At 28.1% G+C, this 13112-nt stretch overlaps 1 long non-coding RNA gene across 1 annotated transcript; it reads left to right on the forward strand.

Annotated features, from left to right (window-relative positions):
• Positions 1-417: 417 nt before the first annotated feature.
• On the forward strand, positions 418-11664 carry LOC114753379 (uncharacterized). Its single transcript, XR_003740993.1, has 3 exons — positions 418-428; positions 641-645; positions 11460-11664. It is a non-coding gene; the product is annotated as an uncharacterized LOC114753379 (long non-coding RNA).
• The last annotated feature ends 1448 nt before the right edge of the window (positions 11665-13112 follow it).

Raw genomic sequence — 13112 nt, forward strand, 5'->3', positions numbered from 1 at the left:
ATTTATATATTGTCAATAAATGAAAAATGTGATCTCATTTATGACATGATCAATTGCATAAGGCTAGCTAAAATATCTGACTTATTTGATCATTGTGGATTTAACTATTAAATATATGTCTATTGACTATTACTAAATCTATGTATCCTACCTAACATCTTGTTAGCTCCATACTAGTGTATGTAATAGGTAGGGGTTTAGTTACTAAGACGTTGTCTCATTCTTATTATTTAATATTTTTACAGGTAAAAGTTTTAGAGGAGAGATATCAGGGAAGGCTCAAAAAGATTGTAGCTGCATTAGCAACTTATAGTGCCTCTTAGATTTATGAGTTATGTTGTTTATTGCATATTGCCAACCTAGAACAATCTGTGTCTAACTCATTCAAGCATTATCATGTTTTGTGTCATTTCAATTATTCTGTTGTGGTATGAATGCTGATAGTTGACTAGAGGCTTAGAATTGCATGTGACCTGTTTATTATGAATTCATTACAAAATAAGGATGGGGCTTAATTCTTACCATTTTTAGTTTACGAACTATATAATATATTGTTTATAAGACTCTTGGATTCTATTGCCCTAAATGGGTTATAACATGGAGTTTATTATCTATAAATTTATAACTATTGTTAACCAAGGGCATGTTGTTTTATAACAATGTTAAATGAGATTGATCATTTCTAACATGATTTGTCTATGAATGTGTTAAGAAAAGTTATTTTATCCGTGATAGTATGTATGATTAGATTCCGCTCTTTTCCACTATGGATAACAATATTATATAGTTAGTTAGTTTATAGGATCATAATAGATTTGAATTTGTTGTTAGCATGATTTGGTTATAAAAAGTTGTTTCTTGAAGTTACTCTAAAACGGTTAAGTTCATCGGTTAATTCAGGAAGGTTCTTTCATATTTAATAAAGATAAAATTAAAAATATATTAAATTAATAAATTTTAAAACTTTTCTTACTTCTCGTAAAACATATTGAGAATAATTTATAAATAAGATCAATGTGATAATATTGTAATATCTTGCCTGCCCAAATAATGATTGGATAATAGCTAAGTAAAATAATAGAAATACACATAAGGCATTGTATTAGAAAAAATTTTGAAAAAATTTGGTCTTTAAGGGTAATTTTAAAAAATATGCACAAAGTTTTAGAAATTTTTAAAAATTTATGAAAGAGATTAATATCTTTAATCATATTTGAGGCATGATGAAGCATCATCTCCTTTATCTGATATTTTACTTGTTGATTCATTTTACTTCTTGTTTCTTCTGCTTCTAATACTTTTTGGATAACTGCTAATATTATATATATATATATTTATATATTTGAAAGTACTAACATAGATTAAGTTGTATTGTTGTTTCAAAAGCCAAAACTGTATTGTTGATTCTTTCACATAATATGGGCGCCAAGATTTAATTGTTTATATTTTTATTTTTTAAAAAATATTTTTTAATGAATAGATAATCCATAGTAAATGTAATTTTTTTAACTGTCAATTTTTTGAAAAAATAATTTTTTATTTAAAAATTATTAGTTAAAAATTTAAAATCTAAACCATTAAAACTGTATTTAAATGGTGTAGATTTTACTGCAGCAATACGTATTATGGTGTTGAGCATTGCAATGAACACCAAAACTAGTTCCGCTTTACCTAGGGGTCTTTTTTCTTTTTCTTTTTTTAAATCGAATCTTTATTTATAAATTTTTTTCTTGTTTCTTATTTCTTATTTTATCTATATTTTTAATGTCAGTGTTATCTAAAATTTATTTACATATTTTGATATTTTATTTTTATGTAAAATGATTAATATAAAGTTATCTATATTTAGTATATTATTTTCAATGATTTTGTGAGGTATATTAATATTACGTGAGCTTGTTCTTTTAAGAACATAATATGATCCCGTTACCTTTTCAAGTTGAACGTCCAGTAAGACTTTTAAGATATTATCTAAAATATTTTTATTAATCATGTGTATTAATTTAAACTATTATTTGATGAAATTTAATATTTATAACTACTACAAAGACTATTTTTTAAAAAAATAGATAAATAGAGAAGACAAAATAAATTAAAATCTTATATTTAAAATTGAATTAAATCTCAAACTAGTTTTTATAAGAAAAGCATTAGAAATACAAATAAGACATCCTATTAGATATGCCCAAGTGAGGATAAAAGAGTAAGGGAAAATCTTAAAAAAATAATTGCTAAATTTTAAAATTTCAAATTAGAAATTATTATAAAAATGTGTTTTCATTTGCTTTTCGAGTGTAGTAATCTTCTCTATACGTGTAGTAATCAATATTGATTTAAATTTTTTTTAAAATTTAATAATTATTTTTTTTCCCAAAGAGTAATTTTAAAAAAATTTCGTGGGTAATCTTCAGAAAGAAATATACTCCCATTGCTTCTGAGCATTCCAACGTCCGTCCTAGCTCTGCCACCTGGTGTGAACGTACTTATGTGTGGTTTAAGGCACCCATGGTTTGCAAAAGACGGGAGTCGTTGCAGAGCCATCTGATTGCTACACTATATGTTATGATTTAAAATATTAAAAAAGTAATTCAGTTGTTGGTAATAAATCTGTAATGACTTTCCTACATAATCTTTGTTTATGTATTTTAGCGTTACTTTTAAGAATTAATAGGAATATACTAGGGTAAAAACTAATGAATTGAGATATTATATTTAATGAATTAAGATATTATATTTAAAATCAAATTTAATTTTCAATTAACTTTTATATTGAAGTGTTTGGATAAAAATTAAACCGTAATTTCAAAATTAATTTTACAATATACAAGATAAATATGTGAAGAAAGTTTTATCTTAATTCATGCTGAAACATGTTAGACTCTTCTTACTAGATGAGGTAAAATGGGTTGGTCCGTTAGTTACAGGCCAACCCACCCTGGGCTTAAGACCATGCGGTTAGGTCCTGAAAAGATAACCTCCTAATAGGCTCATATTTTGCCAACCCACCCTACTAAGGGGTGGGTTGGCGGGTTGGCTCGCTAACCTCCATTCATATTTTAAAATTTTTTTTACGCATATATTTAAAATTTTTTAAATTAAATTATAAATTTTAATAGACTAAATTCTTTTTATTCTTATATTTTCATATAATTATATAATTAAATTAATCTCAAAAGTTGAAATATAGACATATAATTCATTGTTAATAATTATTTTATTAGTATAACAATGATAAAACAATAAAAAAATGAAAAATAAAATTTAAAATTAAAGTCTTTAACAAAATATAAAGTTATATATAAATTAAATAAAAATGATAAACTTTTTTTATTAAAATTAAAAAAATTGTAAAAATATTTTTAAAATGAAAAAAGGACTGGCAGGCTAACTCGCGGGTTAGCGGGCTGCAGGCTGGCTAGTGTGAGTTGAAGAGGACCATATCAAATATTTATATTTTTTCCCGCCACAACAGGAGTCTTCATCCTGCATGCCATGAAGTATGAGAATGACACTGCTGCTTGGCGCTCATATGCAAGTTTCGTTTGCAGCTGGACGTATTTGCGTTCTATGGGGACTGAAACTCATATATGTTGTCTACATGGACTATCATTGAGATGATTGGGCTCGGCCTAACATTATGAACGCCTTAAACAAACGGACTTTTTACCAAAAGGAAAGCTGTTCGGCCTTATTTTAGAAGTTTGCAAAAGTACATTTTCCAGACTAACAATCGGCTCCCAAATGTTATTTTGAAGAACGCTACAAGGACTTGCTTTTGTGTTTTCCATTCGGCAGATTGAAACTCTCTGATAGACGAGAAAAATTCATAGAGGAGGAATTCAAACTTGTTGATACGGTTTGATCAAATTTTAGCTTTTGTTCCTGTAATTTCAAGTCATGACATTTGATATTTATAGTTTCATAGTTTCCTAAGTACTAGTTTGAGTTAACTTTATTAAGCATTTAAATCAAACCAATATAGAGATTAAAGCCAAAACTCGTTTAATTCTATATTTTTTTATAAGTTTTGATTTTAGTTTATATATTTAATGGCGTTAATAGCATTAACTAAAAGTTAACATTGTTAAATATTGACCAAGTCTTTAGAAAACAATAGGGACAAAAATTTATGATTGAAAACTACAAGAAATAAAATCAAAATTCAACCAAATGGTAAGAACCAATAATTATATTAATTCATGAACTAGTGTCCCTCTTTAATATCAGGTTGACAGAATAATTAATGATAGTTTTTCATTTTTATTCCTTATTACAAGGAGGAGATGACGATTTTACATGGGAGGGAAAAAAAAAGAGAATTTTCTAATCATATTCTTTAATAAGAGTAAATAGGTAACTTTCATTAATTTAAAACATATTTAATAATTTAACTAATGAGAAAGCTTAACTAACTTTTTATATTGTTGGTGGTAAATAGTATGTGATAGGCATAAAGGAAACAAGGCAGCAAACAAAGCAAAATTAGGAGGCAACAAATCACAATAACTTTGCAATATTATATTCAAACTTTTGTCCCACAATGACATATACATATTCAATTCAGATCAGTGATATTAAAGTCTCAAAATACAGTTGTAAAGAGAATATGTCATCAAAAACAATCATATACAAGAACTCCTTTAAATAAAATCATTTTTGTGTCCTTAATTAAAATATGAAGCAATGAGTCCAAAACTTGCATCATATATATATATATATATATATATATATTATATATCTTTTTTTTTCCTTTTCGCTGGAGCAATATTTATATACTACCTTCAATCTTTAATATAAGAATTAGTTGAGGGAATTGAATTTTGTTTAAATATAACACTTCAATCAATTTTGTCTCTCATTTTTTTCCCAAAATACCCCTATTAATTGTAAGAGATTCCTACCAATTCACATGATTAAAGATGATAGTTTAGGAAGGTTAACTTATATTTGTGATAACTAACTAGCTTAATTAATTTTTTTTAATCTCTTCAAGTTTGTTACGTAGCTCTTATATTAAGTATTAGAGGTAATATCAATCACCAATACATACGTCAACTTTGCAGTATTCAAACTAATAATTTTTAAAGCTTTAAAGAATATGCCATCAAAGCAATTACATAACAAGATAAAAAGTGCCTCATCAGAGAGGTTGCTAGAGATAAGAGAATCTAAACATGGAGGAACTCAGATTTGTGAAGGAAATAAGGATGAACGAAGAGAAGGTGATGATGATGATGATGATCCTTATTACTGCAGATTCAAGGATGATCAGCAACTCAGAACAGAAAAACTATCAAATATCAACAATGGATTGCTCACCATTATGGCTATGGATGATCAGTTCAATATGGTTTCTCACTTTGCCAGAATGCTTTATGACCATCACTTTTTGGCAGGATAAATAGGCTTTTTTGCCACTAAATTATTTTGCAAGCAATACTGTTCATCCTAGATTATTTGTTAAAGCATCTTTTTACATACATTTCATATGTCAAAATCGTTATCACCCTTAGGTTTGATTTGGTAGGAAGCATTGAAAATTAGGGATAAGGATTGAAAAAACCTATTAAAATAGTGTTTAACATAAGGAATTACCTATTATATGGGATTCAAACCCATATATGTGGGATTAGGAATACTATGGGGGGAAGTGGTATTCTCCAATTCTACCTCTATGGGTTTGCCTAATCTCATGTAACAAGCAATTACTCATACTAAATACTATTTTAATATTTTTTTAATTGCAATCTTAATCCCTATCACTCATTTTCAATGCTTTATACCAAACAGGATGTTAAATTAACAGACGACAATATATGTACATTGACCTTATTAACTCCAAAGGTTAACATGTTGTATTAACTCCCTATTAAAATTTTTAGTGTCAATTGCTTCACATCATTGAATTTTAGAATGTTAGTTTTGCTCATCTAGATTATACATGAAAGTAAGACAAATTATATTTATTGTTCAACGTTAAAACTTAATAGGCCAGTATCAAATAATTTTATCATGAACGTCAAATTCTAGGGATCACTTGTCACTTCTAGTTGTAGGAGTGTGATTGAATTCTAGTTTTCAAAATCTAAATATATAAAATTTTGTATTTTCATTTTGCGTTTAGTCACTTAACAATATTTAATTCTGTACCAAAATTTTAAAATTTATAGGAAAATATAATTAGGCCCCATAATTATTTTCATTTTATCATGTCCTTATAGTTTTAACTAATTTTAATCAAACCTTTGTAATTTTTCATTAGGTCTTTGTGATTTTATCTAATCTTAAACCAAGTTCCCGTGTAAGGGGTACATTTAATATATTGCAAAATTTTGGTATTTCTTTTTCCAAAAACAAATATTTACAGTAATGGCTTTGTAAATTTTTGTTATCGAAATCAAAATATTTTTACTAACCTTTCCTTTGGTACCTTTTTTCGCATTTTAATACTTAAAAATTTTATTTTAATATATATAAAAACTACTTTTTACTTATTTTTATTGTTGTTTTTTTTTATATGAAGACAATATATTACCAATAAAAAAATGTTACATATTAAATTCCTTGCCTTGACCAGAGGCCAATTAAGAAGTCGTAGTCTAGCAGATAAGTAAAAAACACAATACAACCCCACATGCAAGAAAAGAAAAACATAACAGCAACAAAAACAAATTACTAATTTTTTATTTTGAATAGTTAAGATATAAATAAAAAACTATTAATTTCCATTTAAGGATGGGACGTGTTTCTAAGCTTAAAGTAATCTTTTATTTTATAGTTAGGATCTAAATAAAAATTTTATTTTGATTATTTTTATTTATCACTTGTAGTAATTTCTCATATATAAAAAAAATTAAATGAATAAAATTTGTTATCTTTGCCGTTGTTAAATAAGTGATATATTTTTTCTTGTCCATTCCCTTTCTTTTCACTATAATCAATATAAACAAAATTAAAAATAAAATATTAAAAAGAATATAAGTAAAAAAAAAATAAAGAGTTTCAAAAATCTTCTACCGTGACTCAAAATTAAGCCCAGCATATTATTTATCATTCATAATCCAATTAAGAGCTGCCCCACATTTGGCCAAAAAAATAATAATAATAAGTACAAGTTAATGCCCTGACCTGAAAGTCTGAAGAAGTGTCGTTGTACCTTCCTACAATCAAAGAAGAGAGAGAGGGAGGGAGGGAGAGGCTCAGCTTGTGGAAGAACTGAAGAACATATCGATGATGAAGAAAGCCATCGTCACGATCGTCTTCATGGCAACGATCATGATGCTCACAGCAGAATCAGGAGGAAGCATGGACTCATCAGAGAGCAGTGGATTACTTCGTTTTGATGAAGCTGACATTGCTGGGCTCATGAGCCCTCATAATATTGTTTTTTAATAATTAAATTTAGTGTCTTAAAAATGGCAAAGAAAAACTGACAGTGACCCAAGAGAGCTCTGGCACCAACCGGAGCTCAGATAGCCAACCACCTTGTGAGGATAACTTGATATTTTTTGAAAAAAAGTAAATTTACCCGACATTTTAAACTTTTAATTTAGTCATTATAATTGATTTGAAAATTTGCCAATCTAGGTTTTGAAATTTCAACTATCATTTTTTCAAAAAAAATTCAAAACATTATATTTTATATTGAGAATTAAATCAAAATTATAAATCAAATCACCAAGGGAACATAGAAGTCATAGCGTGAACTAGAGACTTTTTTTTTTTTTTGAAACCTTGAGCTAGAAACGAAATATGTACGTTTGTCCATGTTTTGATCTGAACTCTGAAACCATACTTTGTTAAAATATATTTTTAGTGTTATTTAAGTACGTGAGGCCTTTTTCTTGGTACTTTTGGAAAAAAAAATAAAAGCCCGTTTTAGAGGCATTTTTATATTAAAAAATTACGTATTATTTTACAATTAAATTAGAAGGCATATTTTTTTTATAACATCACCTACTCTGTATTTCTGTCACAAATTCTTATTGTTGATATTTTTAATTTATTTTTAAACTTTAAATTTATTTAATGACTAAGTTAAAAACTTAAGCATTTCAATCCAATCCAAACACCTAAATTTTCTTCCTTTTTTTTTTTTTCCTTTTTTTCAGAGATCAAGACAAGCACATACTAGGTGGGGAAAAAATAAGAGAGAATTATAATGAGGTCTCAAGTAAAGAAAAAAATTAAAAAACAAGTTCTAGAGGTTGTCATTCTTATTATAGGACTTGTCATTATAGGCTGTTGAGATTGTTATTGAAACTTTTATATAATTATTTTTTTTATGGGATTTGATTGTAATTTTAAAAAAACAAACAAACACATAAAACAAAACTGTCTAAATTTTTCTTTTTGAAATTTTTTCCCCTTCGAAAGTTTGTCTTTTTCTTGATTCAATTGTTGTTCATGCTTGCCGACAGCTTCTGCCTCTAAACTCGTCGGTCACGGAGTCGCAGCGGGCTGAAAAAGACATCTTTGATGAGAAAGGAGGGATAGAAATAGTAATTATATATTTTTTCCTAAAATATTTTTTATCATATAAGAGCCAGTTGACTAATTTGAAAAGATTAAGAAAGTAAGTTGAATTAGTTATTTATCTTAAATAGGTGTTGTCTTTCCTAAAATATCCTTACTAATCAAGTGTATTGATTAGAACTATCATTGTTAGAAATGCTATTTTGGAAAAAAAAAAAATATAAATATGAGAGACAAAGTGGATTGAGGTCTTATATTTAGGACCAAAATAAAAGTTAAATAGGGTTTTATATTAAAGACCGGATGTAGTATTTTTCTTAAATATTATTTTTTAATAAGAGCATTGGATGTAGAAAAACTAAGAAAAAATTAAGAAATTAATAAAAATAATATGAAAAAAATTAAACCAAGAAAATAAAGTAAATCAAGATCTTTTTCCCGGTTTGGACAAAAAATCCTAAAATTGCATTTTCCAAAACCTCCAAACCATGCACATTAATTGTTTGTATGTGACTTTTAATGCATTCATTCTGCATCTATTTTATCTTTCTGTCGTCTGTTGAGAGAAAACTTTGATCGGCCCCACCTTCATGTTTAGGGGATCAATGGAGCTTTAGTGTTAATTAATAACTTTTGTTCACTGATTAATGAAGTGCTCAGTTTTTTGACGAAATATACGTGTATGAAAGAACACAGAGAGAATGACGTGTCCCCCGGGGGGTGGGAGCTAATAATTAGGTTGGCTCTGCTTTTTCCAAAAGCAGATACGCAAGTCAGTAATTGAGAAGAAGATTGAATTATTAGGAGAAAGAATGAAATTAAAGGGATATTTAAAAAGGTTAAGAAAAAATATTTATTAGAACTAAGCTAGATTCCGTTTGACTCAAAAGCTATTTGCAAAGGAGGTGAATCACATGTACACTAATTTTAGTTTTAAATTTTTGGAAGATATCTCAAAAATAAATTTATAAATTGTATCTTAAGATTTGGAAATTAAATAAATATTTTTAGTTAAAAATATAAAGGAAATGTATCTAGAGCTGATAATATTAAGTTCATAATCCTCCAATTAGAATATCTTGGGCCCTGAGGTTGAAGCATATTCAAACTGCAAAATTTTCCTTATTTAATGTTTTTTATCCTACTAAAAGGAGTTTGGGAAACTCACAAAACACTTAAAAATGTGCTTTTTAAGGTAGTCTAAACAAAATTTCTTGCACATATTTATTTTGTATATTTTAAAATTATTTTTAAAAATATGCCTCAGTTCTTAATCTCCTATTAATATAAATGTAAAATAAAGTGAGATAGGGAAAATGAACCAAAAAAATCCTGAGATTGTCAATTCTCAATTCAGAAAACTAAAACTTGAATATGATGGGGAGGAAAATAAGCCTAAATTAAAATTTTAAAACTCAAGAAAAACGATAAAAATATCCTTTTATTTTATTTTATTTTTTTGAAAAAAGAACTTCACCCCAGCTGGCCGACACCACGAACATATCAACTTTAAATCTCCTCTCTTCCTCATCAGTAAGAGGATTACCCAATCTTCCTTCAGGTAAATCTGGGATCTATCTATCAGTCCAGATTCTAATATCACTACCAGTCCCTGACCTCCAAAACAAGCCTTTATTTAATGAATCTCTGCCTTCAAGAATGCTAACCTATCACCACGATGCTTTTTCTCCTTTCTTAGCTTCCATAAAGCTATCATTTGGAAAATAGATGCCCTTTAGAATCCTGCAGCAAAGATCATTAGGATTATGCAACATTCTCCCAGCATTTGTTGCAAGCAAAGCAAAAACATCGTCAGTATCAGCAGTGGATTGCATACGTGGATGGACAAGTGTGAAGCAATCATGTAAAATAAACACACACACACACACATTAATCTTAACTCGTTATTAAACTTGTGTGTGTCAATGGCTCCCCATTATTAAATACGAGGATGTCAGCCTCTTACACAAATGCTTTTAAGGGTAAAAGTGTCCCCTAGCTTAGTACACAATCTCAATTTGACAACTTAGTTTTCAAAATGTAAATATAGAAAATTGTATTTTCATTTTGCATCTAATCACTTAAAAATATTTAATAATTTACTAAAATTTAAAAAATTAATTTGTAAGTCTTTTATAGTTTCATCTTATTAAAATCAAGTTCCTATATTTTATTTTTAATTTTGTCAAGTCTTTATCATTTCTTTTGATTTAACTCAAATCCTTGTAATTTTTATTCGGCACAAATTTCTAAATTTTGGTTTCCTTTTTCAAGAACAACATTTATAGTTATGTTTTTTTAAAAAAAATTTTTGCTTTTACTAATAAGCAATTTTTGCATTATAAATTTTTATTCATAACCCTTTCCTTTCGTTCATTTTTTTTCACATTTTAATTCATAAAATTTTTATTTTAATATTTTCTTAAAACTACATTTCTACTTATTTTATTGTTATTTGAAATCTATTTGTTATATTAGTAATTTATTTTTGTTTTCTGATGAAAAATTTTAGGTGAGTTTTGTTCCAGAACTCATTAGGATCAAGACATTATATTTAGATTCAAAGTAACTTTTTATTGGCTAAATAATTTTTTAGCCCTTTAATTTTATACAATATTTCAATTTGATTTCTTAAATTTAAAATGTATACTTTTAATCTTTTACTTTAAAATTATTAACAAAAAAAATGATTGAGATTTTGAATGTTGAACAAATATTTTTAAATCATAACATATCAAGTTTAATTTTCAAAACAATCATCATTGGTATGAAAATCATCATTTAAGATTAATAATTTTAAAATCAAATAATTTAAAATATACTTTTTAAGATAAAGAACTGTGTGAGAGAGAGAGAGAGAGAGAGAGAGAGAGAGAGGCTCAGCTTGTGAAAGAACTGAGGAACATATCCATAATGAAGAAAGCCATCGTCATGATCGTCTTAATGGCGATGATCTTGATGCTCACAGCAGAATCAGGAGGAAGCATGAACTCATCAGAGAGCAGTGGATTACTTCTTGGTTTTGATGAAGCTGATATGGCTGGGCTCATGAGCCCTCATCACTTCGCCAGAATGCTTTCTGATGATCTCAGTTCCGTCACTAAAGGGACCAACCAGGGAGGCAAACCAGCCGTCCAGTGTCCTCAAAGTCAAAACGGACCCTACAGTTCTTGCCTCTTCCCTTCCAACAATCCTCCACGGAGCCCTTGTGACCCCAGAAATAGAGGTGGCGAATGCCATTGAAGATGGAAGACATACATATCTCAGAGGTTCTCATAATATTAGTCTCTGCAGGTTTCTCCTTTCTGCTCTCCCTTTCACTGGACTCGTCATCATCTGCTTCTTACTTATTCCTGTGTTTAATTTGTGTTCAGTCAGCCCGAAAAAAAAAATGTTACTTTAATTTCACTCATTTCCTCCTTTGTTTTCTAAAGTGTAATTTCATGTCAAACGCGGCTATATATGTCAGTTTGAATCCTTCTGTTTATGTACAATATTATGCATTGCTTTGTATGTATATGTTGCATTAACTAGCTCGGTCTTCTATGATGAGGATGCTTGTTCCATGTATTGATAAAATGGATTGTTTATATATTTAATACCGAGAAAACTATAATACTTTTAAAAATAATACTGCTTTTTAATAATTAAACCTAGTGTCTTAAAAAAGGCAAATAAAAACTGATGGTGAACCGTTAGGGCTCTGGCACCAGCCGGAGCTCAGATAGCCAACCAACCGGTGAGGATAACTTGGTCTTTTTTGAAAAAAAGATGTAAATGGCAACGTTCTAAATTTACCCGACATTTTAAACTTCTGATTTAGTCATTATAACTGATTTGAAAATTTTCGAATATAGGTTTTGAAAATTCACCTATCGTTTTTTGAAAATTTTTTTTTCAAAACATAATATTTTATATTGACAATTAAATTAAAATTGTAAATCAAATCACCGAGGGAACATAGAAGTTACGGCGTGAACTAGAGACTTCTTTTTTTTTTTTTTTTTGAAACGTTGAACTAGAAACGGAATACGTACTTTGTCCATGTTTTGATCTGAATTCTGAAATCATACTTTGTTAAAATATATTTTTAGTGTTATTTAAGTACATCAGGCCTTTTTCTTGGTATTTTTGAAAAAAATAAAAGCCGGTTTTAGAGGTATTTTTATATTAAAAAATTAGGTATTTATTTTACAATTAAATTATGAGGTTTTTTTTTATAACATCACCTACTCTGTATTTCTGTCACAAATTCTTATTAGTGATATTTTTAATTTATTTTTAAACTTTAAATTTAATTTAATGACTAAGTTAAAGGCTTAAGCATTAATTTCAATCCAATCAACACCTAATTTTTTTTTTTTTTGTAGAGATCAAGACAAGCACGCCCTGGGTGGGGAAAAAGCAAACACAAATACGACAACACATAAAACAAAACTATCTAAATTTTTCTTTTTAAAAAATTTTTTCCCTTCAAAAGTTTGTCTTTTTCTTGGTTCAATTATCTTGTTCATGCTCGCCGATAGCTTCTTCTTTTATAATTGTCGGTCACGGAGTCACAGTTGGCTGAAAAAGACACCTTTGATGCGAAAGCGGGGATAGAAAGAGGCACATATGGTACGCCCTCTATTCTTAAA

This window comes from Neltuma alba, unplaced genomic scaffold, assembly GCF_004799145.2.
Source record: "Neltuma alba isolate B1F8T4 unplaced genomic scaffold, ASM479914v2 tig00007894_pilon, whole genome shotgun sequence".
NCBI classification, from domain to species: Eukaryota; Viridiplantae; Streptophyta; class Magnoliopsida; order Fabales; family Fabaceae; genus Neltuma; species Neltuma alba.